Consider the following 26,706-nt stretch of genomic DNA (forward strand, 5'->3'; position numbering starts at 1 on the left):
ATATGAGAGAGGCGACGTGACGTCGCGTTTCAATGACCGCCATGTCATTGAGACGCGTTTCTCGAGAGGAGTAGCGCTCGAGCGATGCGACGCGAACTGATCTCGCGGAGTGAGACTCTCTTTCTTTCTCTCATCGCGCGTCGCCATCTTCGTCTACGGCAACGAGAGCGAGATACGTGCCCGTCGCACGTCTCCCTGAGGAGGTTCCGTCGACCGACCGGGTAAAAAGCGCGTACACACGAGACGTCGATACGATGCGACATTGCTTGAATACAACGCTCGATGCTTTCGAGGCTGCATATTTTGAAATTGACCCGCGGATCAAAAGCAAACGCGAGAAGATCGCGCATCTCGTAACACGACAAAGTAGGTTAATGGACTTCTCTGAAGAGCGTCCCCGTGTAAGAGGTTTCGTATCTCCGCCGTGCGGGTTTCACTCAAGGCGCACACATGGTGGATCGATCTCGAGACGGACTCTCCCCTCGTGTCATTTCTTTACCCTCGATCCAGCAGACACGAAGGACGAAAAGCTGCACGATCAACGAGGCGCGAGTTGGCGAGCGTACAGACCGCCGGAACCGACAGAGGGCGCGGATAGAGAAGAACAGAGAAAGAGATAGACAGATAGATATTATATATATAGAGAGAGAAGGAGAGAGGAGAAGAAGAGGGAAGGATGAGAGAGAGAGAGAGAGAGAGAGCGCGCGACCGTCTCATTCTGGCGCGCTACTCGATTCTATATTTATCCTACTCATTAATTCCATCCTCGTCGTGCACCGTTCATTCATTCGTGCGCCCACTTCTCACTCCCTCTCTCTCTCTCTCTCTGTCTCCCTCTCTCTCTCCCATCCTCGTTTTCGCTACCTCTCTGTCTTACTTGTGCGCGCAAATACGCACGTTCATTCATCTCGTCTCTGTCTGACCACCGTCCTCACCGCCGACGCTCTCTCCTCTCTTGGTATGTACGTCTCTCTCTCCCTTTCTTCTCCTCTCTCCTCACACAACCGGGCACGTCGCTCCCACTCGTTCCCCTTTCTTCGCCCCGCGACATCACTACCCCTCCCTTCCCCCGGACGGCCCCTCGCCCCATACCAATCTGACACATCCGCAGCGCTGTGAATGCAGTGACGTACTCTCGCGTAACGCGAGCCCGTCTGTTCGATCAGTTTCGAGAGGTCGCGTCGATACACGTGACTCAGACTATCGCCGAGGCTTCGATGCCTCGTCGGGGAACAGCGCACGATTCGATACGCGGTATTAAGCTGGATATACACACCGAGCGAACAAGAAGCGAACGGCGAGCGCGAACTTGCGTTGTTACAATTTAGAAAATTTGTACGCCATAACAAGCAGAATGTTTCAAGTAGATTTGATCGTAAGGTGCTTTATCAAAAGAATCTCGTGTGCGCTTTATGATTATGACACGCAGGAAATTGAACCAATCAAGAAATTGACAATAACGATTTTCGCAACGCATCTCGTATCCAATAGAAAGATGTATACCTCCTGAATATTCTTAAACGAATTCTCGTATTGAATGCGGAATGCGTTCTGAAATTTACCAAGAAAGAAAGTGTCGCAATCGTCCTGTGACTGACTCTGTACACATTCATATTATACATTCGCCGTTCGTTCGGTGTGCACCCACCTTTAGACGCATCGGAACTTCTACGGTGACGTTTTTCCAGAGACGATTTCGGAATGACGACGAGAATGCGTGCTTCAATCCAGACTTCAATTCAGTGTTCCTCCTCGAGTGTCGCGTATAATTAAATCAACTAACTAACTAAGGAAAGGAGGTAGGGAGGCGGGCAAAGAATGAAAACTGCTCGTTTGCCGGTGAGCGGAGCGATTCGTCGTCCGCAGGCCGAGTAAACCGGGTCTCGGAATAACAAGAACGAGGGTACACGCGCGGAACGTTCCACTTATTCCCCGATGACGTAGTGTGGAGCGCGCCGTCGCCGACGCAAGCACCTTTTGTTAAAACAGACGCTGGCGAAAACACCGGATCGCGCGCGCGCGTCGCGGGATTTTATTCTTGGTATTTGCGTGCATCCGCGTGCGAGCTTGGCACTAGGCGTTTAATGTCACCTCCTCGCATCTTTCCGGTGAAACCGCGAGTAAGTCCGCGGTAACCGGCCAAAACTTCGTGACTTATCGCTTCCTGGTTGCGTCCGCGGGTTCACTGCGATTCCGATACGCAATATCCGGAAAAATGACGCAGTTATTATTATTAGAAGATCACGTATCGCGCGATCGCCGAACGGAGAGGAGCTCGTCGTCGTCGCCGCCTCTTAGTGAAACCGCCGCGCGATGCATCGTACGGACAACCGTTACTGCGACGCGAGATACCTATTCTTCTTAACCATCGGAACAATGGCAAAAAAATTGCTTTCTTTTCCGAGCTGTCAAACTACGGGTAGGCGTCATTCATACGGCCCCTTCTTAAGATATTTATTTTCTCATTTATTATTGTAACATTTTTGAAAAATATATTCTTGCTTATTGTTCCGTATGATTGTTGTGTCCTTTACTTGTTTTAGTCAAGCAGAATGTATGTTGATATATCTGTGTCACTCGTGACTCCCTATTTTTTTGCTCACATCCTGCCACTCTACCTTTCCTTGTGAGGGTTAATTTCCCGCTTCTGGGATTAAACATTTAACGAAAGACGACGGTTGCTTGCTCGACTCCGAGTCGACTTCCGTGGCAAATCGTCGAATTCCGTCGGGGATTGCAGCTTCTGTCTGGCGACAGGCTGGGATTTCCACTCAGCTCCCGTCGAAGGAAACGGTCGTCGTAAAACGCGCTCGTCGAACGCTCGGGAACGGGGCTCGCCGTCCCATCGTTACGTCGTTGATCCGGGAAGAGAAGCAGAAAGGCGCGCGTTGTTAAGCGAGGCAGGCAACGAGCAACGAGTAAACGAGCGAGCAGCCAAGTAAACTTTGACGAGGAAGGCTCGGCTGCACCGTTCACGAGGAAACGAGCAAGCTCTACGCCGAAAAATCCGCTCGCGAAAATAACTCGCATCTACCCCCTCGATAACGCGCGAAGAGCGGAGTACGTCACAGCGCGCGAGCGACTTCTCCAAAGCTGCGATCAGCTGCGACTTGGATCGCGGTCATTTAAAGCCGCCCCGACAACAACATCCGTTGGCATTTCTCTTTCTTTCTCTCTCTCTTTCTCTCCTCTTGCTCGCTCGTTCTACGTCCGTCACTCCGATCGGCCGAGACGCACTGGGTGTCCCGATCTCACCGCGTCGAATTTTCACGACGGGAAAGACCTTCGGCTTGGTAGTTTTTTTTTCTACGGTTAAAAAAATCCAAGAGTTTCGCACAATGTTTTGCGACTCTTTGCGATCTCGGGTCCGCCTCGACGTCGCGCGTTTTGTTCCGGTCGGGCGCGTTCAAGCCGATTTGTTTCATTTATTAACCCCCCCATCCTGATGGAAATTTCATGCATATTTGGAGCAATTACGACCGGACAGTTTACTAATTTCCGTCTGGTAACTGACTGAGTAAAACTACCTGAAATCCCAATTACGATGTAACGCTTTTCCTGCGCAGTTACTGCGCACAAAAGATGCGCAAAATCTGAACATATTTACTGAACGAAAAGAGGCTTGTCCAATAAATGGACAAAAAAAATTCAATTCAACAATTCAATTAATTGATAAGTAATAACAAAACACTGAAATAAACGTAGGCCACGCGATACTGCAGAGCGAGGTAGGTAAATGTCGACGATCCGATTGTGAGAAGAAAAGTCGGAAACAATGCGTACCACAAAGGGTCAACACGGTGTTTCATTTTCGGAAGTGGTTTCCGGTTACGAGGTCGCGCGGTGAAGAAGGTCCTCGCGAGGTAATTTGAACTGACTCGGGGAAGCTCGACGTTACAATTTTCCCTCCGCGAGGAAAAAGGATACGTTTTCAAATTCAGACGCAGCGTCGTCGGGACACTCGGTATATATCGACAATAATTGGCGTCTACCGTCGTATCAACGTGATGCAACGAGCACGCCATTTTAAGCGGCGCACTCGTTCTCTAGCGGTTGTGTGTATCGGTTGTCGCGCGTCCTATCGCAAGGAAGGCAGAGAGAGAGAGAGAGAGACTCGCGAGGTACAGCCGCACCCGCATCTCGGTGCTCGCATAAGCGATGAATCGAGACGCCGATTACGACGACAACGACGACGTCGTAGTAAACAATCTCGCGCAGCAAGGTGTACGCGCGCACGAGAAAGAGAGAGAAAGAGACCGCTCGTGCCCTACAAGATCAATATTTTTTTCGGTATCGATACATCGATAATACCGTGGAACCTTGGACGATCGTTACCTCAGCGTTGAGCTGACAGACTATATATTCCAATATTTTTTCCATATCATTTAGTAACAATTAACACCACCTGTTGCACCGAATAGTACTTTACTCGCACGACGAGTTATATAAAAATTTCGAGCACAAGCGCGTGCGCGTGTGACAACTGTACGCGGTGAGAAATTTTTCATTACAAACGGCCCATGCCAATTTTGGTGTTACTTTAACAAGGTGAATGTGTTGAAAAGTAGTATATTAACAATGTGAATAGAATTAATTTAACATATATTTATGTACTTTTTTAGTAAAAAAAAAAATAAGGGGATTATTCTCGGGTTAACCGGAATGAAATAATTATTCCGATACTCCCCGGCAAATATTTACTTGAACACTCGCGTTAGCAACAATAATAAACGAAGATCCGAAGGAGGTAGAGAGAAACGCGGAGACAGAGGAGGGGAGAGAGAACGAAGTGCATCGCGAAACTGAATGAAGACAACGACGAGCGTGGCCCAATGGTGGTTGTTAGTTAGACGGTTAGCGGTCGCGGGCGGAGGAGGAGGGGAGCGTCGGCGGAGCGAGATAGCCGGCGAAGAGTCGTGGTGGAGCGTGGGTTTATTTCGAGCGTTTCCGATTTCGCGAGGGAGGCGGACTCGCGTGCCTCGCGAGCTGAGCCAATTACACAATGACCGCGCGCTCGCTCGCTCCCTCGGTGCCGGCAAGAGAGCCCCGGGGTGCTTATGGAATTCGAGGGAGCGGCGAGAGAAGAGAGGCGACGAAAAATCAAGGATCTCACCCGCCTGGAATTGGATCAGCTTATTTTCGGTCCCGGGAGGAAGAAGGAGCCGGCAGCGAAGTCGAGAACGGCGGGGACAAAGAGCGAACGCGTGATCCTCTTCCTTCCTGGGATCGGCCACGTGAAACCACACCGCAGTCTCGCGACGTTTGTCAATTCTATCGAGCGCGCCAGTTTTTCTCTGATTTGCGCGCGCGTGCGTGATTTCACCAGGAAACGTTTTGCGATTGGCATGTTGGAAGTGTATTTTTCGATAACTTAGACAAAAAGAAGGATCTGGTGACAATTAGCAAGATTTCGTTAAATAATAGTCCTAACCAGGTCTGGTTATCGCAATCAAATCAGATTTAGTATCATATGTTGTAATATTATATATTGTATACAGTACTTGGCTAATTATCAGTTGATTACTAATGACCAATACTAACTGATCTTGATAATTGTTATCAAATCCTTCCTTCATGCCCGTTTCTGCCACCATGGTTTAAATCTAGTCGACGATTAACTCTGCGGAATTGACCGATCGCGTCAGTCAATCGGCCGACTGATCAATGCGAGTGCACTGATTGTGGAACATTATAGTTACTTTCGGCGATACTCGTTGATTTGATGTTAACCATAACGCATCCTGCGGGCATCGGGGAAACAAAGTTTCCCCCGAGAGATCCCTCTCGCGAGGAAATTGAGTTTGACGGTAAAGCGGGGATCGATTCAGTTCGCGCGCGAGCTGATCCGCGATCAGACCGTCGTTGTCTCCGTTTCCTCGAAGTAGCCTACTGTGCCATATCTCCCCCGACTGCGACGTTTCCTTTGTTTATGTCACCTCGACGGTGAAGATCGCGATCGTACGGAGGCGCCCGGGAACGAAATCCGCCGTTGGATTCCGCGCGGTGCGCAGCGCCGGGTTTAAATAGAATCCGAGTGTCGTTCACGTCGCGACCGGCGGCGAAGTACGGTAAGTTCGCGGCACGCGGAATCCCGAGAATCTCGCGGAAATTCCGACCGGCGAGAGACTGTACTCGCACGCCCCCTCCCATTTCGCAAGGGGGACACCCGAGAGTTCGCCCCGTCGATTTTCGCGAGTGCGTCGGCGGCGAGATTTCGGCGGAGGGACGACGCGCGACTTTCCGCCGCGAGAAGAACACATTCGGCTTTCTCTCTTTCTCTCTCTCTCTCTTTCGCAGTGATCGCGAGAGCGCCGGCGACGACGCGTTTCCAGGTAATATCCCACTGCCAAGAAACCCCCCGGATCGACGAAGAAGATCCTGTACGACTCGACGTGAAAACGTCGCGCCGTTCGTCGCATAATCGAACGGGCTTGTAAGAGAGAACGAACGAACGAGCGAGTGAGAGAGAGAGAGAGAGAGAGAGAGGAGCACGCGTTTCAGATAAAATCTCGGCGCGTCGTAATTCCGCGACGCTCGTAACGCGCAACCGAGAGGAGTCGACGCACGCACGATGACGTCGACATCCCGAATATCCGGACGGAACATTCTACGAGGGGAAAGCCCAATTAGCGGTAAGGGGAAATAATAGGAAATTAAGGCGAGGTAAGGGGGAAGTCACGGCATTTTGCCGCGGTTTCTTCGAATATATTCAAAACTCGATCGTCTCTCTCTCTCTCTCTCTACCCGCATCATCATCCGCGCGTCGTCCTTCTCGCGAAGGATCCGCGCAGGGATCCCGCGGACGATAACGGCGGAGCCGTGCGAGAGAACGAATTTATGAGACGTCGTGGAGGAGCGGCGGTTGCGTCGTCGCGGAGCGACGAACCGGCCGAATCGAAAACATCTGTCGCGGCGTGCACTCGCCGCGTGGGGGGCATGGCGTTTGCTCTCGGATGTCGCAAAAAACCGCAAACGGAGCCTGGAAAACGACGACGTCGGATCGACGCCGGGTCGACGTCGTGTGTGCGCGAGGCGAGCGAGGCGAACGTGGAGGACTCCTCGCCCTCGCCGTCCGCCGCGCCTGCTGCGTAATCCCACCTGTGATTTATCGCGCGCGTATCTCTCGCGCACAGCAGCTATCGCTGATACGTAACGAGCGTTGCAACGGGGGGAGGGTTTATTTGAAGAGCCGCGTGAAACCGCCTAATCGCGCGAAGGATATCGCCGAAATCCGTGAACGACGCGCGGCCACGTGCGTGACGGAAGAGAGTAACGCGTGGATTTTTCTCGTCGTCGTCGTGTAATAGCACGTGTAATATCGCGTACGAGCGCGACGATGATCCCGCCCGTGAACGTCCAAGTGAAGAGGAACAAATATTTACATTAGATATCTCGAAGTTTTTTAATAAATTTTCTTCACCGGAAAGGTGACCATCTGATGCGGATAACCTGATGTTACACGCCGGATGATGAAACGCTCGCTGAAATCTTTATGGAAATTTCGGCGATGGCGATGAAGGAAAGCACGCGGAATAGGGAGGCGGCGGAGGAAACGAGAGAGAGAGAGAAAGAGGGAGAGAAGGATATAATAAAGGGCGAGCATGCGGACACGCAACACCGGATACCATCCAGACGACGCCTACGCAGCCTGCCTGCCTGCCTACTTTAGCCTGCGTGCTTGCTTGCTTGCTTGCTTGCTCGTTCGCTCGTAGCCTATGGCGTCGACAAAAGCATCGTCCTTCTCGTCGTCGCGGTAATAAAATAGGCGACGATAGGCGGGCAAATGAAGGGTTCGGTCGCAATCGATTCGCAACTAATTATCCATCAATGACAGTGATCGATGCGCGGCGCGAGTCGCGACGACCGACACACAAGTTTCTAAATCGGAATGCGAGATATATCCCGTGAGATTTGCGGCGCGATAAGCAACCTTCTAATTACAAGACGACCTTTAATCGACGGCTCCGATCCCTTTGTCCCCGTTCCGGCCAGCCGACTGTGAGAGAGAGAGAGAGAGAAAGAGAATAAAGGCCAAAGAAAAATATCGATCACGTTACCGCTGGACGATCTGTCGTCACTGACGACTCGAAGAATCGGAAATGCCGGAAGACGCACGTGGTGAGATTCGAGCCGGAGAAAATATAGTAAAAAGGAGCACGGAGAAGACAAATTGTGCTCGAACAGCAAATTTGTGCTGTCGCAGCAAAATCTGTCGTTTTTTTTTCTTTTTTTTTTTTAGGTAGATTTCGGAACGCATCCTGTGCCCAGTAGGAGAATTTTTTTCTTAGTTATTCTCAGAAGATTTTCCCATTGAATACAAGATGCGCTGTGAAATTTATTAAAAACAAAAGTGACAAACTTTCTGTTGAAAAAAGAAAAGTCACTTTGCGAGTTGCAAATCAGCTCGAAGAAATTAGTTCCGAGGTACGAAACGATTCGCCGCAATCGTCAAGATAATATCTTGTAAAAACGGGTTTGTTCTACAAGCAAGTCTCTCGTAAGGTCAGACTCGAGTTGCGCAATCGCCTCTCCGCGCACAATTTCTCCGCTGCACCGAAACCACACTCAGAGTGTTATAACACATTCAACATCGTCGTCGTTTAAGCTACAGATATCTGCGTCGACGTTTCTCAAAATCCGTTCCGCGCGATGCGTGGTGCTTTTCCACGCGTCGTGTGTTCGCGCAGAACAGAGAGGGAGGATTCGATGAAGGGGAGCGAAAAAGAACGGGAAAGGTGACACCTGACTTACCGTGACAATTAACTCGCCGTCACGGGAGTGCTGCTCGCCGCCCGATAACGATCGATAAACGTCAGCTTGTGATAGAACCGACGAGGGAAGAGGAAAAAGAAAGAGAGAAAGGAAGAGAGGCCCGCCGAAAGGCCATTCTGACGGCACATCCCCTCTACGTGTATAAAAGATCCCCCTCCCCCAAGGGCTTTCTCGAGGACGGACCTCATTACGCAGCCATTATGAACTGCGGTCGGCAACATCCGCCCTCGCAGGTAGAAGGCCGGATCCCCCGGCTATGAGGTCCGGTGTAACGACGATATTTCGGAGAAACGGAGGGCCCGGCCGCAGGCAAACGAGCGTCCCCGTCGCGCGAAAACACGGAGAGACGGAGAAGAGGAGGGAAGGACAATGGATATCCCCCTGCCGATCTCCCTCTTCCGGCTTTTCCTCCGTGGCGGCGATACCTGCGCGCCGTGGGCCCGCCGAGGGTCGCGATATCGTTCTAGGTACCTGCGCGCGCGTCTCGAGTCACCGACACCCCGGCGGCCTCGAGGGGCCCCGAGAGAGAGAGAGAGTTGTAATAGAATCTAAAGCTCGGCTTACACACGGCGACACAATTCTATCGTCGATCCCGTCGAGGACGTTATCGCCGACGGTGATTTCGATATCGACGAGAACCCACGGGAAAGCGCAACACGGTCTATCGCGCCTCCGGTTTCCTCGTTCTGAATGAAAGTGGAGCGCGGACGAGCGAACGACCTGCCGGAAATATTGTGTCGCAATTTCCGCGTCGCGAATATTTTCGCGCTCTCTCCGACTTCGCGTAACAGCGACGACGACGGCCGCGCAGAAGGGCATTCCTTGAGCGTGCGCGAGCGTGGGCGAAACACAAAATTTTGCGTTAGATTTGACACGCTTCACACGCACACGTCCCTCACAAATTTCTGCGTTAATTTAAGGTGAATATAAGTTAAGAAGCAATATATATATATATTGCGTCAGAAATGAACAATATATGATCTACACTGAAGTATAAAACCTGCTATTTCAACACTTACGCGTGAGTTGAATATTGAAATCCTTCACGATCGAATCCGTTGGATTATTTTCCGCCTCGCGCTCGGTGTCCTGTTTACGCGCGGCTAAGGTTAAGAAACTCGCACAGGGAGCGAGGGAGTCCTTCTCTTCCCGGCGACGTCACGGACGTCAGCGACGCCCCTCGTTTACCGGACGGGCGGGCGAGGAAATGCAGGATCGAGAAGGGTTAAAAGCGCCTTCCTCGCGTCGAGCAAACACACGCTCGTCGCGTGATCGCGCTGCCATCCGAGAAACGGAATGTGGACGCCATATGGCCCGACCGACCAACCACCCGATCGGCCGACCGATCAACCATCCACGCAATTAACCGAGCAATCGACCGAGCAACCACCCACTCGTACCGCATGTCCTACTCCACGAGAAAGTTTACGCATCTGTCTCGCGCGCGTGTAGTCATGTCGGGGCTGTGTCCTGTTTTTTTGCGCCTCTTCCTAAGCAGGGTCCGATCTGCGGGACGTCCAACGGTACGGGCGGACTGTCGAAATTTCTGAGGGATGACGCGGTTCACCCTTAACCCGAGTCGCCGAGGAACAAGGGAAATTTGAGGAAAAGCCGTGGAGGCAAGTCGCTGGAATGCCTGCTTATTCGGCGTGCGAAGACACCTCGGCGGATTTTCTCTCTCCGCGGGGAATTTCCACATTTTTTTTTTTCACCCACGTGGACATGAAAGCCACCGACGTCTTCCTCCCCCTTCGTCGGAGACGTTCGTCATTTTCCCGGATTTTTCGCCCGTACCCATAGACGGAGCGGCATCTAATGCTTCTGGGACACCGTGCACTTATATTTATATTTACCTACACGCACTTACGCGCGCACGTACGCACACTAGGTGCATGCCTACGCACGTCGACCCACGCCGGGGACCCAGTGTCGAGAGCGCGAGACGACGACGACGCGCGCGGCGTCTCCTCCTCCTGCTGCACGCGCGCGCACACACGCGAAAAACTATTTTCGGCATTCGCGCGCGGCGTCCGTCGCGCGTGTGCACACGCACACACGCAGAAACACGCTGGAACGTCGGAATTACACGCGCGCGCGTGTGTGGGCGTGCGTACGCGCACGCACGGCCCGCATTCGGCTGCATCTTACCGTATTTATAGCGACCAACGAGGAGAGTACGCGCGCCGACGTGCCTTTTCCTCGTTTTCTCGCCTCGTCTTTCTCTCTCTCCATTTCACACACACTCTCTCTCTATCTTTCTCTCCCGTACACACACGCACATCCTTTTGCTCTTTCCACGTGTGCGCGCGTACACGTGTGCGTCCGCTTGTCGCGCCTCCGCGCAGTCCGCGTAAATCCCGCATTCCGGCGCGATTCTGCGAGTCTCGGACGAACGCGCGCGATCACTCGGCGCCGAGCGATTGGTCCGTTCTTACAGTTGCATCAAGTTGCACTGTCTGCGCTTTGAAATTACGTTGATACGTGCCTGACATTTGACGGAGGAGAGAAGAAAATAGAGAGAGAGAGAGAAATATATCCGGAAAGTACAGGTATTAAGAAGAGGACCAGTGTGGCTTCCCGGCGGAGGGGATATTCGCGCGGCTCTTTCTCGTCCACGTGCGCCAGTTTGACAAGACGAGCGAGCGAGGGAAAACCTGCTGAAAATTTCGGAGCTGGAGAGTCCCGCGCGGGCCGGTGTTTCCGCATCGTAACGAACGCGCGTCGGCGGCGCGAGATTTGCGAATTTGCGGCAGCGAGAAGTCCGTTAAAACGGGCCCGAACGACGCTGCGCAACAAGGACGTGGCCGACGTTACAACGGATTCGTTCGGGAGCGCGGATTTCACCGTATTTGGCAACGTTCGAGCGCGGTTCCCACGCACGAATGCACTCTCCGCAGTCCGCATAGGCGTCGGTCGTTCGACCCCCCTCCCTCTGATACCCGTGTATACATAAACGCGTGTACGATGTGGCGACGCCGACGAGCGAAGACCGAAAACACCGCGGGATTCAGCGTATACGAAGAAGTCCGTTATTTAATAACCTCGTAATAAATTTAATAAATAAATAAAATGTAACGTAAATTAACCCTTTGCGCCCGAGGCCTTTTTCGCTCGAGCGAACCAGCAACTCGAGAGGAGTTAGCTGCTCCCGCTTATTTCATGAGTTTTTTAGAGGTTAACTTTTTGAGATAAGACATCTCTGTAGCCATTACCTCATAAGATTACACACAAAGGGCTAGGAGTAGACTCGTGAAGCGATATTCGTTAGGCCAAATCCAAATAAACACCGTTATCGCTCGATTTGCCGCCTCGATCCGAATAGTGCCTGAGAGGCACCGCTCAAGTTGTCGCATCATATCCAGTGGTGCCTGAGAGGCACCTCTCAAAGGGTTAAAAGAGAAATTAATTTAATTAATGTAAATTTTGATAAGTGAACTATTAATAGAGACAGCTGCGTAAAAATGCTCTATCAAAATATTTTTACTTCATCATTATATATTATTATGTATTTATTACATATATATATATATTTTTTTATGTAAAAGAGAGTAGTATGCCTCCCTCCCTCTAATATCTCCGCTGTTATACTAAGAAACCCGTTCAGTTGACTCAGAGAAAATTCTTGTTTGGATCTCGAGAGATTATCGTACGCGAGTTGCGCGCAATTCGCGCAACGAAGTCGATGCGGTGGTAAAAATAAGATTCCGCGGCTGCAAAAAATATTGGAGCAGCTATCCGGCCTCGGAAATTAGGATTATAAAACCGCCGGCGCTCGCGCGTTACCGGCGAACGCGCGCGCGCGCTCCTCATTGATCCCGATTTACCTTGCGTCTACTTCGCGAGTAAGGCGAGTCTCGGTCCGCGCAAAGATTCTCGCATTCTCGTGCCGTCACGTCCATGACACGCTCCGTGCTCTTCAAATTTGCGCTCGCTCTCACTCGCGCCGTGAGTCCTATTTAAAGCCGACAACGTCCCATTCGAACGAGGTTCATTAAGCCGTCCGTTTAATTCAAGTCGTCGCTCACGCTATTCCCGTCGGCCGTCCGGTCAAGCGCTAATCAATCAATTTGCACGACGTCGACTACTGACGCTGACGTCGTCGATCATTGATCGATATACGACCGACGACGCGCACTTCCCCGCCCGAAAAGCGACACACTACCGGTGCCGATCTCGCCGCGTGACACGCAAGTCTGTCGTAAGTGGAAAAATGAACGGAAAAGAGACGATCGCTTCTCGGACTTGTCGACTTGCACATGGTGTCGTGTGTATTTATAACAACTTTCATTTCACCGGTCATATCCGAGAGAACTTTTCTCATCGAACTTGGAATTTTCAGGCCTATACACACACATACAAACGTCTCGTACAGTGTAAATTTTTGTTCAACGCGAAATCAATTCAACATTCAGCGAAATACGAATCTCTCTTGTTCACCTACATTCGCGAGGATCAATTATTCGTCGTCTATTTTCTCGTCGTTAAGATCTTCACAACGGTTTCTCGAGACGTAAAAAGGAGTATCAATAAGGTAGTTTTCCTGCTTGCGTCAGATTTTGTTGAAAACTGCATTGGCCTGATAGTTCAAGCTCTCGGTATTTAAAAAATATTATCTTTCTCGACCATTTCATGCCTTTATCGCCAGAGAATGCACTCGGCACGTCTTATCCTTATCAGATAATATAGGGATTTTTATTTTTTAGTCTGTAAGTGTTGTACACTTGCCAAGTGTTGAAAAGAAAGAAATAAAGACGATCAGGACGTATTTGTAACACGTGAGATGCGTATTTTTCTATTTATTTACTTCCTATTGCTTATGGAATAAAGTCTATTCTTGAGATACGGTTCGATTATTTTTACGTAATTTGATTATTTTTACGTAGATTCGCATTAATTTTTTCCTCTCGCCACAGATTTAATTGAGATAATAACTATAATATATGAAGACACGTTGTGGCGGTTAATGTGAAACATTTACTGCCGCTTGCTCCATGCTGAGTCGTAAAGAAAGACTCATTTCAGAATTATTTAATACTCGAGATTACCTCAACATTCTATCTGATCCTTATTCTTAATTTCAATCAACAGTGTCAATTATATTACTTACTCAGCCGCCGATAGAACATCTTTTCATTTCTTTCTTTTCCATCAGCATTGGATATCTCGGTGGAAGTTGGAGCTCTTAAAAGTCGATAAGGAAGATAAAAATAAAGATAATAGTTTCATACGCTCAATAATATCGTGTGTGTTTAACAGTTTACTAGATTTAGAATTGGATTCCGTCCAATGATGAAGTTACACGGAAGCAAAAAGAACGCGTCGGAGAATGTAAACAAGATCGCGCTCACAGAAACATTATTGACAGTCAAAAAATCAGCATTTGCAGGATCTAAATCCTGTCTATTTCTAGATAGAATCTAAATATATAATTCTTATCTATCTTTGGAAAGAATTCTAAGTAATTCGCAACTGTGAATATTAGCTTTAGAATCTAGTCTAAGCTAGATTCTAAAGCGGGTATTTATAATCATAAATTATTTGGAATCTTCGATTGAGAACGTTAATTACAGATTCTTAATCATACTCCGTTATTCGGTTCTTTCGATCTAATATTTTTTGTGTGAAATAATATAATAAGTACAAGTGTATACACGAATAATCTTAAAGGACAAATTGACGAATAAACGGATATTGCTTTATTCCCGGTAAATCGGTCAAGCGTTCGTCGGTAAAAACGGGAGGGACCACTTGCATAATAAATGGTTTGACATACCTTGAAAATACATGATAACGCTGCTACTCGCGTCCCTCCGTCCTGACTTTTCGATTTAGCAACCTGGCGACAGTTCCATCGTGGCACTGACTCGCACGCAGATATAATTCGATCGGAGACACACGTGTTAAATAACGCATTGCCGAACAACGAAAGTCTGATGAAGTATTTCAAGGATCGAGGAAATATTTTAATCATCGCGGGTGGGGGATGAGAAATAATATCGACACGTGCCGCTTGCCGGTTCTCGAATGAATACTCGGAAAAGTTCGCGACGCGCGAAAGCATGTTTGATCGTCTTGAAGGTCAGAAATGTTTTGATTGTTGTGATCGCGTTCAGTGCGACAAGCGACAACGGTTGGTGATTGATAGAAGGGGATAAGTTTACATTTCTCGCTGATTGCTTTAATACTCTCGCACGTCATGTATTTCTTTCCGCAACCGCGATCGTTACATAACATTCTACGAAAAATGTTTCGTCGGCTCTTGAAATACTTACTTGATCGAATTATCGGCGACATCGTATCAATCAACTTGCACTTCTACAAACGAATCTTATTTACGAATGTCAAGTGCCACGAACTAATATCTAGGGTACATTGACAAGCTAGATCGGGAAACCAGGACGGAAGATGCAAGCCGCCAGGACGAGATCAGCGACACCAATGAATGATAAAAAAAAAAATATATATATATATATTTCCAACAACAATGAAGAAAATAAATAATAAAGAAATAACATTTATTACTCTACTTGTTCTTATATATATACTTGTGTGTGTATATGTATGCGTATATAACCGAATATTAAATATTTGAACTTTTAAGAACAATTTTTAAGGACAATTTAACATGAAGGAAATGGCAAGCCATTCGTTACATCAAGGTGACAACAGTCCGCAAAATGTTTTCCAAGTTCGACGGAATTTGCACGGTCAACGTTGAAGTAAGACTTTGCCTCGGGTTAATTCGGGACGTTCTAGATTCACGCAAAAGAAGAGAATCAACCAGAGACCGATCTTGCCAGCTGGAAGATCGTGTCCCCCCTCGGTGAATCCGGGGCACCCTGTATAAGCCAAGTCGACGTGTACACTCGCGCACTTTCGCCGCATCATTTCTGATGCTATATGTATATCGACGAGAGGCCTCGTTCTCTCGGCGTCGCATTCTGAATGAAACTTCGGACGACCGTCGCGTCGAGAGGAACCAGAGGAGCGAAGGGTCAACGTTCCCTTTCCCCTTCCCCCAAGGACGACCAGGGAAAAGTCAAAGAACAGCACGAGGCGAGAGAATAAAAGAGGACAAAAAAGAGAAAGAAAGAAAGGGAGAGAGATGAGCGATTCTCGCTCTTAACCCTCGCGCTCAACTTGACACTTAACTAATTCCGCGGGGTCAAGACGATGAGCTCCACCCACTCGGAGGCGCGAGGAATGCACTCGAGTAAAAACGCTTGCGAGCGAAGTTGTTACGTTACTCCGAATCAGAGAGCGACCGTTTGATCATGCCGTCGAACAAACGACGTGCCTGTACGGCGGGGAAAATTCGACGAAGTGGCATCGTCTCGTTGAGGGTTTAAGTTAATTAAGAACGGTGTCCCCAGAGGATGTGACAGGAAGTGAATAAGGGTGTGGTATGCGCGTGGTTTAATCATTTACACGAGCCGAAAGCCCCGAGGGGATGACGTCGCCGGGATAAAAGCGGAGAGCGTAATTGTCAAGGCCACGCCTAATTCGTGACGCACGCTATTCCCGTTCCACATATATCCCACATCGCGAACACACCCCATTTTGCGCGTCGATCTCCATAATGAAACACGTGCAAGTACGTACACGGGGTGAAACTTTGTAATGAAATTTTTTTACGGAAGTTTTTGCAAACCGAGGAACATATCTACATCCTCCACCTCAATTTGTCATCCTTCCGTTTCACATATGCTGTTTACGTGTACATTTTAGAAACTGACGTGTACTCTCATAAAATTGACCATGTTCTTCAGCGAGATAAACTTTATTGCGAGTTAATACCTGCATTACTAATATATATATATTACTCGATTTAAATAATAATTTGCTAAAGGATATTGGAGTTATTATTATATAGTATTATATAGTAATAATTATATTTAGTTGAATCTAGTAGATTTTTTTTCTATGTAAGATACGATTTAGATGAGTCGCTCTGGGATGTTAGTTTTCATCTTTCTCCTTCAAATTCGTCTATGCCACGGAGGAGAGAATTTTCCTCTTCCTTCGTGCGCGAATACGAAAATGGCGTGTGTAACCGCGGCAGCGGCGACGACGACGTTTGTTTTTCGCCGCGTGCACCGGAAGTAAGTTTATCTCGTTTACTCGCCTCGACCGCACGTATCTTTATATCCGATACAAATGCTATCTTCGCGCGTATAGCGTTGCCACATCTGACATGGCAACTTCACCCGCTTTTATATCGCGGAATATCCCGAGCAAGTTAACTCGTAGTCGGCACATGGAACAGAGAATTCCTTTTGCGCGTCGAGATAATTCCGGCAGTCGACACGTGTTAATTTCGCGTCAACGTGGGGAAATCTCAGAAACTTTTCTCACTGAGAAGTTTCGTTGAAATCACCGCGGTTATACTTACGGTCGACGGATAGAATATTACTGTGCTGTATCGGTTAGGATTATATTCGAGCGGACGCGGAAGCCTACGACGCAGGCTCCAAACCCGGCCAGCGACGTGTCCGTTATCGATCTGCGTTATCGATAAGCGATTGCGTAATCGGCACTGTTATCAACATGTCGCATCGATCGGCCGCACTCACCACCCTCAGTATTGACTCCAATTAATCACGGATTAATCTCGACCGCCACGGGAGAAGGATGATGACGCGTCGGGAGAGACTCCTCGCCGCCGAAATGGCCTCGTGGCTGCGATTTTCGCCGCGACGTGCGATACCGACTTCCGGTCGATATCGTGCCCCCGCGACACCTCGATAAAACCGTCTCAACCCGTCCCGTCCGTCTCTCTCCCTCTCTTCTCGTATTCGCCTCTCCGTCACGCCTTCTCGCTCCCGGAGTAATCGGCCGAAGGCGAGAGGAAATACGAGAGATAGACGGAGGAAAAAAGAAAATATATAACTGCCTCTCAAGATATACCGAGTGTTCCAGACGTCGCTTCACTAAACGATAGCGCAATTGTGTGATTAGAGAGAGCGAGAGAGAAAAAGAAAGCTCCTACGAACGCGTACGACCGATTCCCGAACGGTTCGGCGCGCCGGGAGATATCGATGTTTACTCGGGGAAACGAAGCGAGAGAGAGAGAGAAAACGAGCGGGTCGGAGAGGCGGCCGCGGCGAGATTCGCAGATTGAATTCGCTCGTCACAAATCTGCTATTTACCGTTGGGAATCGCCGGTAAAACACCTGTGAGTGGCAACAAGCGGTGAATTTATGATTTGCAGTTTCCATCGGAATCAACGTATGAAAGAAGGAGAGACAATCTAATGAACTGTATTTTTCTTCAACAAAATTCATTGGAAGAATACTTAAGCGCGTTAGGTTGTAATTGGTGCGTGAAACAGAGATTTTCAGAGGTTTCTTCCAGCTACGCGATAACTCGTATGTGGCGGTCAATGTGTTAGCCGCCGGCGGGACGGAGAGGCGCGATCAGCAGCCGATCGCGCGTAACACCAACAGGTCGACGAAGAGAAGCGCTGGAAACGGAGACACTCGAGCCGCACGGTAAATGAATGAAAGGCGTAGGTCCGGCGGGGAGGGAAGGACGGCCGATCGGCTGAGAGAGGGACAGGGAGGGGGAAAGAAAGAAAGAGAGAGAGAGAGAGGGAGGGAACGATCGGCGGAGAGACAGGATGTGACGCGACAACGCATAACGACGACTCGATCGTAGATTGCACTCACTGCTGCTCGCGTAAAAGTAGACGAGAGGAAGAAACAAGTCGACAGGACGTATGTGGAGGACGTGCAAGACGGCAGATCGTAGGTAGAAAGAGTGAGTGAGAGAGGAAGAAAGAAAGAAAGAATGAGAAAGAGTGAGAGAGAGATACACAGAGGGGGAGGAGAATGGACAGAAGGGACAGAGGAAGAGAGGAGATCGAAATAGAGGAACGTGAGATAACGGAGTTGGCAAACATGAAGATAGCGTAGCGGTGATATTCTCGTGTTACTTGAGCGAGAGAGAAAGAGAGAGAAAGAGGGGGGGGNGAGAGCGAGAGGAATAAACAGGACAGGAACGCGAGGGGGAACGAGAGAGAGAGAGCTCGAATAGGCTTAGCTTTAGGATATCGAGAGTCTGCGGCGTGTAGGATTACCTGGCGTGTACGATTAACACGATCCAGTATCCCTATTCTGTAATTGTCTTAATGACGAGTTTCGTTATCGTTACGTCGTCGTTGGGCAGGTACAACATATGGCAGAAAAGCTGCGCAACGACGACACTCTAGGCTAGCGATAATGTCCTTAAGAAGTTACAGAATCGGACTACACAGGTACGATACCGCCACGCGACTATCTTCGATGCGGCACGTCACATACGCGACTAGAAGGTCGCGTGTGTTTCATTAGTTAGATTCATCGCAGCGCAACTAAATGAAGAACCGCTGATCGCGTTGCCGATAACGGTGAATGCGAGACCGGTCGAGATATTCATGTAGTGATAGTTTGATAAAAAAAAATTAAATGATAACAATTAGGTTAGAAAGGCACTTCCTGCTCGCTGATAAAAAAGAAAAAAGTATGTAAGAGATAAATCCTTCCGCGGGGTTACGTAATACTAGCGTTTCGTGTCTTTTCAGCGATTTTTCACGTCGCCTATTATTTTTTTTAATTACTTCGCTCTCGAACTGTCGAAGAAGGAACGAAGGTTAAATAAATCGACAGCTTTCGAAACGTGACAGATGGTACGAGACGGTAGTTACACGCTGGACGATTGAGTAGATTTGAAAAAAAAAAAGAAAAGAAAAAAACGACAGGTAATATCGTGACCGCGTGATATTGAGATTAGCGTGACGGAGTACCGGTGCTAAAGTGCAAATGCCTCGTGAATGAACGGCCGTCTTCCGGTAGCGAGGAAGCCTTCCTATCTGTGACAAAGCGGTGAATAAACGAGGGCAACGGTCACCGCCGCGCGTATAATCACAACCGATACCGCGCATATTTGCGATTCCTATTAATCACCTTTTATCTGAGAGAGCGCTCGTAACGCGCGGCACGGAGAACAAAGAGGAACAGGAAGTTGGTTTTTCCTTCCCCGAGAACGTCATTAACTGCCATTAGAAAGAAAGAAAGAGAGTGGGGGAAGGGAGAAGAAAGCAGTCGGGACGTGACATGTAAAAGAAATTTGATGTAGAAAACGTTTAACAGTAAAAAACAAAGTACGGGCTTCGATGAAACTACGAAGTATACAAATATTGAAGCCGCGGAGAGAAGCTGATCATAGATATTATAGTGCCACTAAGACTTTAATAAACCGAAGAAATGTCGACGTGCTCTCTTAATTTACCATCTTTTTGTTCTCTATGCGTTACTTTTAAAATTTAAAGGCTAAAACGTAACTGTTAAAACACTTCTACCTCACTCTCTTAGCAAGATACACTTTACGGACAGTCTATTCCTGCTCTAGCGCGATAAGATCGAGAAGAATTTATATGGAAGAGAAGAACTACAATATTCTCCTCGTGCAGAGTAATGATGTAATTGTATAATCGCACACATCGACGATGATATCGCTATTGTGAATATATGAATTGTAATGACAGAGCGGTCTCCCTCTCTCTCTCTCTCTCTCGTGAAGTTCTCAATGAGTTGCGGAAGCCGTGCGAAAAATTCGCGGCTGGATCGGAGACTCGGAGAGAAAGAGAAAGAAAGAAAGAGAGAGAGAGAGAGACGAGGCTGCTCGTTTCCGCGCCGGTCGCCTACTTATGCGCCATGCGTGGAAATCATGGTTTCATTCATGCCGGATCGACTTCTCGCGGCGTATATGGCGCGCGCGAAGTGCGTGCGAGTGTCGTGTTCGCTTTTGCGGGCGCGTATGAATGCGTGCTCGCGCGCGTGTCTCCTCCTCGAGAGGCCGCGCGCGAGAGAGAGCGTCGTCGATATCTATCTTCTCGGCCGCCGAACAATCGATGTGTATATAGTTGTGCGCTTACTCGTAGAACACGCGTCGTGTGAGAGAGAGAGAGAGAGGTATACGTACTCACGCACGGCCACGTGCACGCGTGTGCGAAAGTCGCACGACGACTCTCCGAGTGCCGAACGGCATTCACGCGTGCGGTGCCAATGGGAGCGAGCGACGTGTTCGGGCCTCTGTGTCAATAAGCCGTGCGCGCACGCACGTATACATACGTACGTAAGCACGCACACGGGTGCCGCGCTATAACGGGTGACTCGCGAAAACGAAGCGCACGCGTCGGAAGAGAGAGTTGTGGTTTAAAAATCGCTTTCTTCAATTTTTCCTCGGGAAGGAAGCGAAAAAAAATCCGCGGAAAATTTGGGAAAAAATAGTCCGGATTTTTTCCGAGTTTTTAAAACCAGAGAGAGAGAGAGAGAGAGAGAGAGAGAGAGCGTTAAAAATAAATTGCACGAATAGATTGCTCGGATATCAGCGAATCGAGCAAGCCGAGATCGCGCGCGATCAGCCGATTATTTAATTCCAGCCAAAGACGGAATACATTTATCGACAAATTGAGCGCGTGCGCGCAAATTGCCCGAAATGATTAAAATTCGAACATCTCGATAGCGCGGTATCGGGTTTTGTCGTTATAGGCGTAAGCCGCGCGCGCGCGCTACGACAAGCGGTATCGATTTTTAGATAGATTTCAAGCCGCATTACGACAACGACGACGAGCCGTAAAATGGCAAAAGAGAGAGGAGAACGTGCACGCGTGTGTGCGTGCATTCGTGCGACGGTGTGAGTTTTACGAACGGAAAGGCGGCGTCGACTTTCTCGCGAACTTTCTACACCTGTGGGTTTCATTCACCGCTTCGCCCCTGTGACTGGTTCGGTCTCTATGAAAGCGTAGTGTGACTCAATGCGCGCAACGAGTCACGCTCGTCTAACCGTCGATGGAGTTGGCACGAAGTCGCGCGACCTCGTCCGGGAAAGAAAGAGAGAGAGAGAGAGAGCGCAAAGCGGAGAAAGAGAGGCGGATTTATTGTATTCTAACGGATAATACGCGACGGAGGTGCATCGAGCGGAATCGAGTGCGTTCTCGCTTCTCCTCCGTTTGGTTCGCGTGGATTAAAAATTACGAACGAGCATCACCTCACCGCGTAAGAACGTTCGAAAAGCTGAGGAACAAACGAGAACCGAGAGAGAACGTGAGAACGTCGAGGAATCAAGTCCAAGTTTGATCCAAGTCTTGTTCAAGCTGAGTGAACAGTGAAATAAAAAAAAAAAAGAAAGCAGGGGGATTAAAGCCTAAGACGGGCAGTGTCTCGTTTCTTTTCAAACATAACTTCCGAGTTCGATCGAACATCGACCGTTCGGTCTCTTCGCCGTGATCCGGAGTGTTTTTGCGTTCGCGCGGGTAATATTATTTAACCGAGCAGCCACGGAATTTCAGCGGGTACCGACAACATTGTAAAGAGAGAGAAACCAGTTATGAAAAGTACACGGCGCTGAAGATTGATCGAATCCAATTCTAAGCAATGTAGGCAAATGCGACGGAGAAGGAGGAAGGCTGAAACGAGGGAGAGGGAGAGAAAGAAAGGGAGTAAGAGAGAGAGAGAGAGAGAGAGAAAATTAACGAACAAGCATGAGTGAGCCGGAGAATAGAGTCGTGTCGCCGATCGATTTCCGCCGGCGAACGACGCAGATATTTTTCGGGGCTTTATCGCTCTCGCCCATTTCCGGCGTCCGGCGATCAGCCGGCTCGTCGTCCGACGATGATCAGCACGCCGTTGGAAACAACAAGCCGGAATTTCGTAAACGAGCGGGCCCGAGAACGCGCACGCGGTTTCCAGATTTACTACCCGGCATGCCCTCTCCTCCGCGTCACCCCTCGCACCAGATGTGCTCTCCCTTGCGCCTCTCCCCCGTCCGTCACTCTCTCTCCGGAGAGGCGAAACGCATGTCGCAAATAGTAACACGGAGTAGTATCGCCGACGTAAGAAGTATCTCCCACGCGGCGAATCGCGCGACGAATTCACAGAAGTTTGTCCGTCGTTCCGTCGTGAGAAGGACGGATCCGGAATTCACGGACGAGACTTCTTAGCGTCACATTTTCCTCCCTCGGACAGACCGGGTATACTTGCAAGTGAATTTTGCAGCAACTGTACTCGTCTTACGTCACGCGATGTGTAAAGGTTGTATCCCTTGCGAGTGCTTCACATGACGCCCGTATTTATCATCGTAGAATGACGAAACAGAGAATACGAAGGAAATCACCAGAATTCACTCGAGGCAACGTATCATGTAAAGTGCAAAGTGTGAAAGTCTAAGGGTAACTTATAATAATAATTTTGTCACTGCATCGGAATATGCAACAAAAAAAGCACGATTGCATAATGTAAATTCAACGATTAATTTAACAGACTGAAAGAAAAAAAATGCTACATTCGAGTAAATAATTGCTAACGAGTATTGGTGCAATTAATTTCGCTTGAATGCAGAACTTTTTTTCTCTCAGTATATATTTTTATACATTCCATATAATGCAAGTAAAAAATTCTACACGGAAAAAAATTGCTTAAACATTTATTTGCAGGATATAAGATTTATTTCCTACAGAAATAAGATTTATTTCTACGGTTTATTTCTGCGAAATAAATTCTATTTCTGCGAAATAAGGTTTTACCTCTGTGAAATAAATCTTAAATCCCACAAATAAATTTTTAAGTACTTTTCTCTCTCAGCGTAAAGTTCATCGACTGTCTCCCGTCGTGGCAATCGAAAGTCCACCGAGCCTCGACGCTCGGTCGCGAGAGCTCGCAGAGCTTGGCTGAAACGCCTCCAGGTATTCGACGAGAAGATCGCGAGTTTGGAAAACGGGGAAAAAAACGGCACGCCCTTTCCGCTCTCCCGAAGGGCGGAATGGTCGCGCGTATCGATCAACGGAAGAACCGTTAGCCCCGGATCACCCTGTGCACCCGTTGACACCAAGCGCGCGCGTCGCGTGAATCGACGGTTATACGCTCGTTACGAAAGCCCGGTGGTGGTGGTGGTGTTTCTCCTCCGCCGCTACCGCGTGCAAATAAACAGAAACGGAACGAACGAACGAACGAACGTACGTACGTACAGACGGACGGACGGACGGAGTAAAAAGAGGAGCCAGTTGGTCCGGGTCATTTGCCCCTGAGAGCCGTTCATATCCCGGGCGTCGTTTTTCCGACCGACCGACCGAGTCCGTCCCGTCCGCCGTTGATAGATTCCAGCCGACGACGACGACCATCGCCGCCGGGGAACACACATACCTGACGGAATGTTAATATCTGCCATTTGGCCTGGCACAATACACCCGCCGGCGATGTAGCCGCGATATTACTATAATAGCGCCGCCGTTGTCCGCTGATAGCGTAATACCGCGATCATTATTGCCGCGTATCGTCGCGGGCGAGGGTAACTCTCTCTCTCTCTCTCTCTCTCTCTCTCGGCGGTCGTTTGTCGCGTCAATCCAGAGGTGCGTGGAAAACGCGAGGGCGGCCGGAGTTCGCGGACGGAGAGAAAAGTTCCCCGCTTTTTGCACTGATAGAAAATTACAGTTACCTTCGAAGCCAACAAATTGCACGTACATTGAGAAGAAAAAGATTTGAAAATTTATTTGCGAAATATAAGGTTTATTTCACGGGATTAATGTTCATTCAGATAATACAATTTTATTCTCAGCAAGTAAATTAAATGGGTTCCTCAGTGTTTGGCATCGAAACTAACGAACATTTTTCTATCAATATATGACAGCGCTCGGTCGCACTGTCTGTATTTCAAATGAAACAAGGTACACATCTGACACTCGGAGGAAGGGAGAAGAAAATGGAAAGATGACGAGATGGTGTTCAGCGGCTGTAAAGACCGAACCGAAGATAAGGGGCAATCGCATGCCGAGAAGCCCAGCTTCTTGTCTTTCGCAGTCCTATGGTCAAGTCTACTTCGACGTCACGTTTAGTCGGTCTTAGAAAGCAACTTCTTATTACGACATTGTTACCACGGAAAATCCGAGTTAGGACCGAAATATTTGAACGAATAAATATGGAACGATTTTTCAGCCAAAGTGAATGTTTTTCACTCAAGCTTAGAACGGAAGCCTCCTTATGAGCGAATATTTCCCAATTGAAATATATTCCTATAAGAGCAGAATACATCGGATTCACTTTTCAATTTCGAATGAAAATATTCGTTTGACGATTTAGAGTAGGAAAAGCCATTCTACCTTTCGAGTGAGATTTCATTCCGTGTAATTTTGAAGAGTACTGCAAATGTATTGGTGCATTAAATAAGTATTGAAATATTGAGGAAAACGCAAACTCCACAATATTGTCGCGAGTCAAAGAAATTTCCACGGAATATATCGGCCGAGGAGAAGAGTCGAGAACAATTCGGAGGGCGAAGGATTAATCGAAATCTGACCATGCTTTCGGCTGACGATTTTCCGAATCGCGTATTCGCCTCGAGACGATCGCAGCCTGCATACATCCGCGATGTAAAACGTAAAACACAAACGTGACTCGCGCCGTTGTAATTTCGACGGCTGTCCTCGACTGTTTTCGGCCACTGCCAACACCTCGCGAGCGCGTGTTTATGTGGCTGCGCGACGTGCTTGCCGTAAAAAGAAATCGGTCGCCGGGGCTATATCGTACACTTGTTAACTGATAACTCCCGCTGTAATTGCGACGAGCGCGATAACGCCGCGCTCGATTACGATATATTTATTCCGATCGGCATGCTCATTTTCGGCTGCTACCTCGGACGCAAAGGGGGTTTTAATATAATCTGCGCTCTTAAATCACCGTGTGTACCGTCGCTATTGCCTCGACATACGCGGTTTCGGAGGCAGCCAGAGAGCGAAACACACAGAGAGAGAGAGTCCGCCACGATACGACTATGCGCGCAAGTGTGATTATCGGCGTAATACTTCATTGAGTCCATTATTATCGATTGTCGCGCGCCTTTTATCACAAGGTCGCGCGCACATACTCTCCTCCATACGGCGAGGCTCTCCTCGCGACACGTGAATTCAACCGGTCTCTCCCCCCTCCTTTCCCCCGAGAACGCTCCTCAACGCCGTCGCGGCGCCGAGCGTATATATAATTCCGGTAACATCCAGTTCCTGAGAATTCCGTCGCTTCGTTCTCGCCTTTTTTTTTTCTTTTCTCTCTTTCTCTTCCTCTCTCTCCGTCGCACACAACTTTCGGCATACCGTCAGCTGCGCGACGACGTTTCGCCGAAACCGCGCGGCGTCCAGATTCGTCGTCGTCGAGAATTTCACTGCGTGGACGCGAGCGAACTCGAGGAAGCACCACCAAGTGTGACACTCGACGGACTCTCTAGCGAGAGAAAGAAAGAGAGAGCAAAGAATACGAATTCGCGCATTTGAGTCGCTAAGATTCCTTCGAACGTCATTCTCCGAAACTCGTGTCCTCGCAAATTGCGGGCCGACAAGTGCGGGTATTTCCGAGGCACTTCGGGGACACGTCGACGAGGTGGGCGCATCGTAAACGAAGGAATTGGTGCACTCACCGGTACGACTAGGGGGCCGTGGGGGCGCAGGATACTGGGGCGGCGTCAAGAGCGGCTGCGGCGACACTTGAGCTGCGGACGACGAGGTCGTTGAGCCGTGGGACGTGGATAACGTGGCCGGCGGCGTAGTAACCGTGGCCGCTGTCAGTGGCGGCGGCGTCGTCGTCCTGCTTGTCGTCCTGCTGATCGCCGTCGTCGTCGTCGTCGGCGGCGGCGCCGTCGTCGTCGTCGTAGCCGCCGTCGCTGCCGTATTAACCGTCGTCGCCGTCGACGCCGGACGTCGCGGCGCGTCGTCGCACCTCAAGACGACGACGGCGGCGGCGGCGGCGTCGTTGCTGCTGCTCGGTCGGAGCGGCCGCCGCGGTGGCAGCGCCGGGGGCGGCGGGTTGTTGTCCGAGGTATCCACACTTTCGGCACTTCCGTTTCACTTGTACACTCCTCTCCCGCCCCGAGTAACAAACGTCGCGCACTTGAGAGAGGGAATTACCTGTGTAC

General features: G+C 49.2%; 1 protein-coding gene across 1 annotated transcript in view; it reads right to left on the minus strand.

The window, feature by feature from the left end:
* Positions 1-26,417, minus strand: part of LOC106750095 (protein sprouty-like) — a 38,950-nt gene extending 12,533 nt beyond the window's left edge. The window contains exon 1 of the mRNA XM_014630181.1: positions 26,212-26,417. The gene's annotated coding sequence lies outside the window, so the exon portion shown is untranslated. The remainder of the gene's footprint in view (positions 1-26,211) is intronic.
* Between the last annotated feature and the right edge of the window lie 289 nt (positions 26,418-26,706).

This window comes from Dinoponera quadriceps, unplaced genomic scaffold (genome assembly GCF_001313825.1).
Source record: "Dinoponera quadriceps isolate SergipeBrazil2010 unplaced genomic scaffold, ASM131382v1 scaffold4444, whole genome shotgun sequence".
Lineage (NCBI taxonomy): Eukaryota > Metazoa > Arthropoda > Insecta > Hymenoptera > Formicidae > Dinoponera > Dinoponera quadriceps.